The sequence below is a fragment of the Oreochromis aureus genome, linkage group 4 (assembly GCF_013358895.1).
Source record: "Oreochromis aureus strain Israel breed Guangdong linkage group 4, ZZ_aureus, whole genome shotgun sequence".
Taxonomy (NCBI): Eukaryota; Metazoa; Chordata; class Actinopteri; order Cichliformes; family Cichlidae; genus Oreochromis; species Oreochromis aureus.
Genome location: NC_052945.1, coordinates 31,980,707 through 31,987,279, shown reverse-complemented (window position 1 = coordinate 31,987,279; position 6,573 = coordinate 31,980,707). Strand labels below are relative to the sequence as shown.

The window sequence follows — 6,573 nt, the reverse complement described above, 5'->3', positions numbered from 1 at the left end:
TGCAGGGTTTAAAGCGTGGAAGTATTGACCTTATTTTGAGTTTGATTCCATAAAAAGTGACAAAAACATTAGTGTCCGTTGTGCGTGGGAAGAAAACTTCTTTTTACAGCGAAAAAACCCCTAATCTTCCAAGCAAGAACCGAGTGCGCTACAACTGTAATGGGAATTTCACAGAGAAACTCGCGGAGTCTTCAACTGACCGCTGCGGCACACCTGCACCAGGGCAAACCTCCGCCTTCCCCAGTCCTGCTTTACAGGTGAAAATAGAGCAACTAGTCTTTGACTTTATTTATTTTCTGCTGTGTTTCACTTGCATTTATTTGAAAGACTGAGTGTAAACACAAAAAAATATTTTATTTTATGTGCTGGAATGTGCAGAAAATAGGTTTAAATGTTAAACAAATTTCTTCCAGTCAGATAATGTTGCATATAATTTAATTTTTGCTAGATGCATCAAGTTAAAAGATTAAAACTAATAAAACAACACTGTAAAAATGATAACTAGTAATTGTTGATTTGAGTAAAGTTTTCAAATTAAACTGACTTAGAAATAAAACTTTCCATTTACAACCTAAAATAGCTTGTCTGCCCAACAAATTTCTTCCATTGTTGTCCTAACTAAGATTTTCTAGCGAGCATAACAAAGATTATCAACTTTTGAGTGGATTTTTTGAGTTGAGTTGGGAACCAGTGGGAAACCCTGTAGGTGACTGGCACATGTGGTCTGAATAAGTTTGAACTAGACCAAACGAGTCTGAGCAGACTGTGTGATAGTTGTTTGTCGATGTGTTGTGAACTGAAAACCTGCTAAGAAAATCTGAACAAACGTGGCCAAAGTTGGATGAAAACTAAAATTTTTCGACCATTACGGATTTTACCTGGTCTGAAGTTGGAGTGTATTATTTGACCATTTTTTGGACAGGTGCGGGAGCTGCCAGCCATTTGCACTAGCAGGTAAGCTAATGACATCTGTTATTAGGATTTTCTACAAGCGCTAGGCTGCATCCTCCTGAGGACCCAGGAGGGTGAAACGAGTAAAGCACTGAAAAAAAGCCAAACAATAACATATTTAAGTCATCTAAGGGACTTATATATCATGTTTAAGCTAGCGAAGGACCGCTGGGGTTGAAAATGATATGCCAGGAATTCGCTGTTCTCGCTGCTCTAGCGAGCCTTGAATCCCAGCTAGCTATCGGGCTGGTGGTAACAGACGCCTCCGAAAACGTAGAAGCATTTTTGCAAAAATGTGTTGTCTTAATAAACTGAGCAGATATTTGAAATTTACACAGCTACATTCTCGCCTGAAAATATCTTAAAAGTTTACTTTGTGACCCAGAAAGAGTAATAAGAGTAATATTAAAACTAAGTGGCTGCTGCCATTGTTTGAAACTAGAATCGGCTGGGCCGCGCTATGAATTCTGGCATAGGGTGGGCCACGAAGGATACACCTGACCCATCCTTCAAAGCTGTGGAAAGTATTGTATTGTTTTGAGAGCCTTTTTGTTGGTGGAGTATTGATTTTATGTACAATTCCACGGGTAGACGCGATCTGTATGGTCAGACTTTGCAAATGCGCAGTAAGGATCGGGGAGTCCGATCCGTAACTTTTTTTTCTCGTTTTTTTCTACATAATATTGAAATGTTTCATTATTGCAAACATTTTCTCTCAGGCGGAGAGAGGTCGTGGAGTGTCAACCTATGGTATCTGAGGTCCAGGAGAGATGACCTGCGCTGTTTTCCTCTGAGGAGGTAAGACTGTCCTAATTTATTTATAATATAATTATTATTCAAATTGGCCATTATTTATACTTATATTGAAGTAGTACGGTATTTGCTGGGGTAATGCATTGGCCAACTTTATCTTGTGCTACCACTCCAGTCAAGGCCCTCTCCAGTGTTATATTGAAATCCTTACCCTGAACATTTCTGCCAGTACAAGAAAAGAGTCCCCATGCTAAATCGAAATTGTGAAACAGAAAAGCAATCTCATAATTTTGACTTAGCATGTTTTTTTTTTTTTGTGCTAGAAATAGGACTTCTATAGTCTGAGATTGTTAGGAAAGAATACTAAGGCAGGTCACAGAATCTGATTGGTCACAGATTTTGGTGCAACTTAGAACATAATATGTATTTTCATATTGATACTGGGTTTTGTGGGGGTGTTTCTATTCCTGTGCAAAAGACGTATTCATGAGAGATTTTTGAAGTAGGTTTTGCTGTTGATAACACAATCAGGCATATAACATGGTGCAGACTGTCCAAGACAGCTACCCAGGAATTTTCTGTGCTGAATAAATGACAATATTTGGTGAATGTATTGTTTAGATATCTGAAAAATTTCATCGGATCACAAGCAAAGACCTCCTGGGGACCTTCAATGCATCCCTTGACAAAGTTGTGCCTGGCCTGCTGAAACTGTACTGGTCTAAGAAGGGAGCTCTTGGTGAGGAGATGGAAGACCTCCTGGATAAACTTGATGAACAGGTGAGTGAAGTGCTCCTTTATCTGACATTTTTAGAAGAGAGTATACTTTTCTCTTAACAGAAACTGAAAAGATGTTGGCTTCAAACAAAACACATCAGTGGACATGTCAGTAAAATGAATGTCATGAGTCATTGCTTTGTTCTTATTTGGCAGTATTTTATTTAATTTGTAAAAAGAAAGTAAAATTGTTAACATGGTGTTGTTGTTGTTGTTGTTTGGTTTTTGGGGGGTTGTATGTTTTGTGTGTTGCTGGGTCTGACCTGTGCTTTACTTTCATTACTATGAGATTGCATTGTGTATAGTACACCATGTTACTACACTAATTGAAATTCTTGTTTTCCACTGAACACTCTTTAGACATCCAACACTGTGTCCAACTTGCACTGAGAGGCCTGCCCATTTTCCTCAAGGGAAGATGCAACAGGTTTTCCTGAAGTGCTTAGTAAGTACAAAAAAGTAATGCAAGTAAAACTAATTGCTATGAGATGTTTTTAAAGGATGAGTTTATCCAAAATGGAAATGTACACTTTCTCAGTGCAGTCCAGATAATTTTATAGTGGGGATTGCAGTTGTCATAACTCTCACTCCTTTTTTTCTGCTGAGCAGCAGCTGGGCATTGTTAGTGGTTGTTCCATAGCAGAAAATCTTTTTGTACAAAACTCACAAGGTGGCATTAATTAAAGGAAAATAAGCTTTTTCTTCTTAAAACCTCCATGAGTCAAACGACCAGCATGGTATAGAGGTTAAAGTTAAAATCTTTAGAAAGTTCTTTTGTCTTTAGTTTTTCTTAGCTTTCAATAATTCATATTTTACTTTTCTTCAGGACACTGACATTTTGGAACCAGTGTTGAACGGTGCATCAGTTGCCATCCTCACTATCCTACAAGATGACGATGCTGATACGTCTGTGCGAGAACATGCAGTTGTGTTGGAAGGGGACATCGTGCTACAGAACATTCCAGATCTCTCTACTACCCTGGCACACCTCTTTGGCCTTCTGTATGCCCTCAACATTGATTATCCAAAGCAGATGAGTTTTACCTTTGAAGCAATTCAGGCCATCTTATTTTGACCTGGTCGGACATTATGAAGGCAAAGTGGATAAATCATTATTCGAAATGTAAATTTTAGTCAGATGAATCTGTATTGTTGATAATATATGGTGAAAATTTGTCTTGTAGTATTGTAAAAAACTTGTTATAGTGTTAGTTTCCTCTTCATTGATGGTAACATTTCTAAGAACTTTTAACTTCCATAGTTCATCATAGTAAGCCTGTGTAAAATGTCAGTGTCTGGGTACATAGGCAATCGTTTGTGCCACTACCCTATTTAATGTGCAATAGTAATGTTCAGCTTTTACAAGACGGTCAGGGTGTGTGTGTGTGTGTGTGTGTGTGTGTGTGTGTGTGTGTGTGTGTGAATTATTAAGTTGCTGGACACTTTTCTTTTTTGGTTCTGGACTCTGGAATTTTAACGTCTCTGCTGGGGTGCTCAAAGCACCCAAAAGAAACTGGCAACACGTTTTTGTTTGTTTGTTATTTCTTTTCTTTCTTTCTTTTTGTTTTTTTTTTAACAGAAATTCACCCTACTACCCATGACATTCTGAAATGTACTGAAAAGACTGTTGAACAAAATAAATAAGCTTTTAGATAACATTGAATTGTGCTTTGTTTTATTCTATATCATTTATTAAGTGTTTTTTCAAGTATAATAACAGCATACATTTTCCTTTGTTTATATAGGTAAATTTTCAACTCACTGGAGTAAGAATTGTATGATTACTCAACAAGAATATCTGTGTTTGGTGAAGGCAGAAATACATGGCATTGAAACCAGAATTTCTTTGTTAGACTTACAGGATTATCCTAATTAGGTGAACAAGAAGATCCAAGTTGGCAGAACTTGTAAATCTTAGTTAAGTCAACAACAGTTGGCAAAAGTTGAGAAAACTCAAAAATCTCTTGCATCATGTTGCCTTGAAATTTTACGTTTTCTCAACATTTTCTTTTTTACAGTGAAGTTTTAAAAAGAGACTTTTCCATTTGATTACATTTTGTATGATGGATTATGCAGAAAAAGTAGAATAGGACTGAAAGATCTATCGCTTTATCACCTATTCAGGTTGTAAATTGTGTTTTTAAAAAGTAACTAAGTAATTAATTACTTTTGAAAATAAGTAATCAGTAAAGTAACGGGATTACTTTTGGGGGGAAGTAATCAGTAATTAGTTACTGATTACTTTTTTCAAGTAACTTGACCAACACTGGTGGACACTATGCTATTCTTGTAATTGGCCTCCTGGTATTGCTGAACCAGAGAGATGTTTTCTTTTTGCCAAATTTTATTTCAACACTTGGGATCAACTGTGTGTTTCTGATCAGCTTAATGTGTCGATTAATAACAAGGGAACAGACATCTATGTATAGAACGACTGTAATTCCTAAACAGTGAAGTATTTTTGTTGCTATATTGAAGCTAAAACTCTGGTTTCAAATCCAATATTGTACTGGGCAGAGGCAAAATTGCCAAAATTGTGTCATTGTCCAAATACTTGTGAAAGTGTCTGTAGAAATAAAGTGTTATTGTATATGGTTTTTGTTTTTTCAGTTTTGGATTCTTGTTTTGATGGTTTTACTTTATGCTTATTTAATTGTTCAGTTCAGTTCAATTATTCAGTTCAGTTATTCAGTTCTGCAAAAAATCTGAATAAAAGCCAAAGCAGAGAAAATTCCTGTAATTCGGTTCCTCTTCTTGATTTCTTTGTTCTCTGTCTCAGCCTCTGTCTCATCTTTCAGGTAATGTCTGTTCCTGTATCTATTATTCATGTCTACTGTGGGTCTTATGCCTGTGTTTAGTGTTATGTCGTTTGTTCACATTGAAAGCTCTATGCAGACTGAAGACAAAGGTTGGTGTATAGATGTCACAGTTTTAAAAAATCATACGATCCCTAGAGACTGTTTTTACGGTCTATATCGTTTTATTCACTGTCTGAGTTCTCCTCATTTATTCTGTTCGGTGTTTGCATATCACCTCTGGGCTGTACTAGTGAGCCATTACATCTCCGGGGCGCTATTCCAGCAAGCATGATCAACAAACTCTGAGTTTAAAAATCACCTCTGGGTTAATTAACTCTGAGACCAGCAATTCTTAGTTTTTTGATCCAGAATAGCTGAGTAAGTTTAATCAACTCTGCACTGTAAAATCTAATATTGTGTTTAATTAAAAATATTAAGTAGTCTGAACTTAATTTTGAAATGAAAGATGAAAGATGTGCTTTGAAAATGCCACGTCACTACCGTCCTCCTCCCTTGCATGGATCAGTCCGCATGTTCACGGTGCATTTTTTCTGGAATATGTTGATCAAACCTGGAAAGCTTCAGCTCAAGATATTATTGTTGTCATTGCTGTGGATCTTTACCTGATACTCTCACTTGGTGAGTAAATGTTTACTCTTATTCAAACTGATTTTGTGGCTTCTCTTAGTTTAGCACCAGGTTTCTAATCTTGCTAGCTAGTTAGTGTTAGCCTAGCGTTGCTGCTGCCGCTGGGCTCATGTTACTTAAAAATTAACACCACAGCCTTCAAAACCTTATATAAAACTATGTCTGTGAAATTTTCTGTTGATTGTTTGAAATAAAAAAGTGAGATAAGAGCCCAGACAAAATTCTTCGGGAGGTGCAGCCATTATGGGTGGGGTGGGGTGTGGGGGGTATTTTCAATCCATAGCCATAACTAACTAACTATAAATATCATGTTTAACCTGAGTAGCAAAAGACCGCAGGGGGTTGAAAACAATATGCCAGGAGTTAGCTGTGCTTGCCGACCCTTGACCTCCCGGTCAGCTATCACGCTGGTGGACAACAGAGCTCTCTGAAAACGTGGAAGCACTTTTGCAAATATGTGATATTTTGATAAATTAAGTAGATATTTGAGCATTACACAGCTACATAATACAAAATATCGTAAAAGGTTATTTTGTGACCCAGAAAGGGTAGTCTGGGGAAAAGGAGGATCGCATTTGTCAGCCGCGGTTGTCGGAGCCTGTGCGTACTTGTAAGCACGGCAATGGCGGAGGAGCGCGGCTAAAAA

At 37.3% G+C, this 6,573-nt stretch overlaps 1 long non-coding RNA gene across 1 annotated transcript; it reads left to right on the top strand.

Annotated features, from left to right (window-relative positions):
* The first annotated feature begins 489 nt into the window (after positions 1–489).
* On the top strand, positions 490–2,377 carry LOC120439731. The gene is made up of 3 exons (XR_005612704.1): positions 490–954; positions 1,671–1,749; positions 2,326–2,377. It is a non-coding gene; the product is annotated as an uncharacterized LOC120439731 (long non-coding RNA).
* The last annotated feature ends 4,196 nt before the right edge of the window (positions 2,378–6,573 follow it).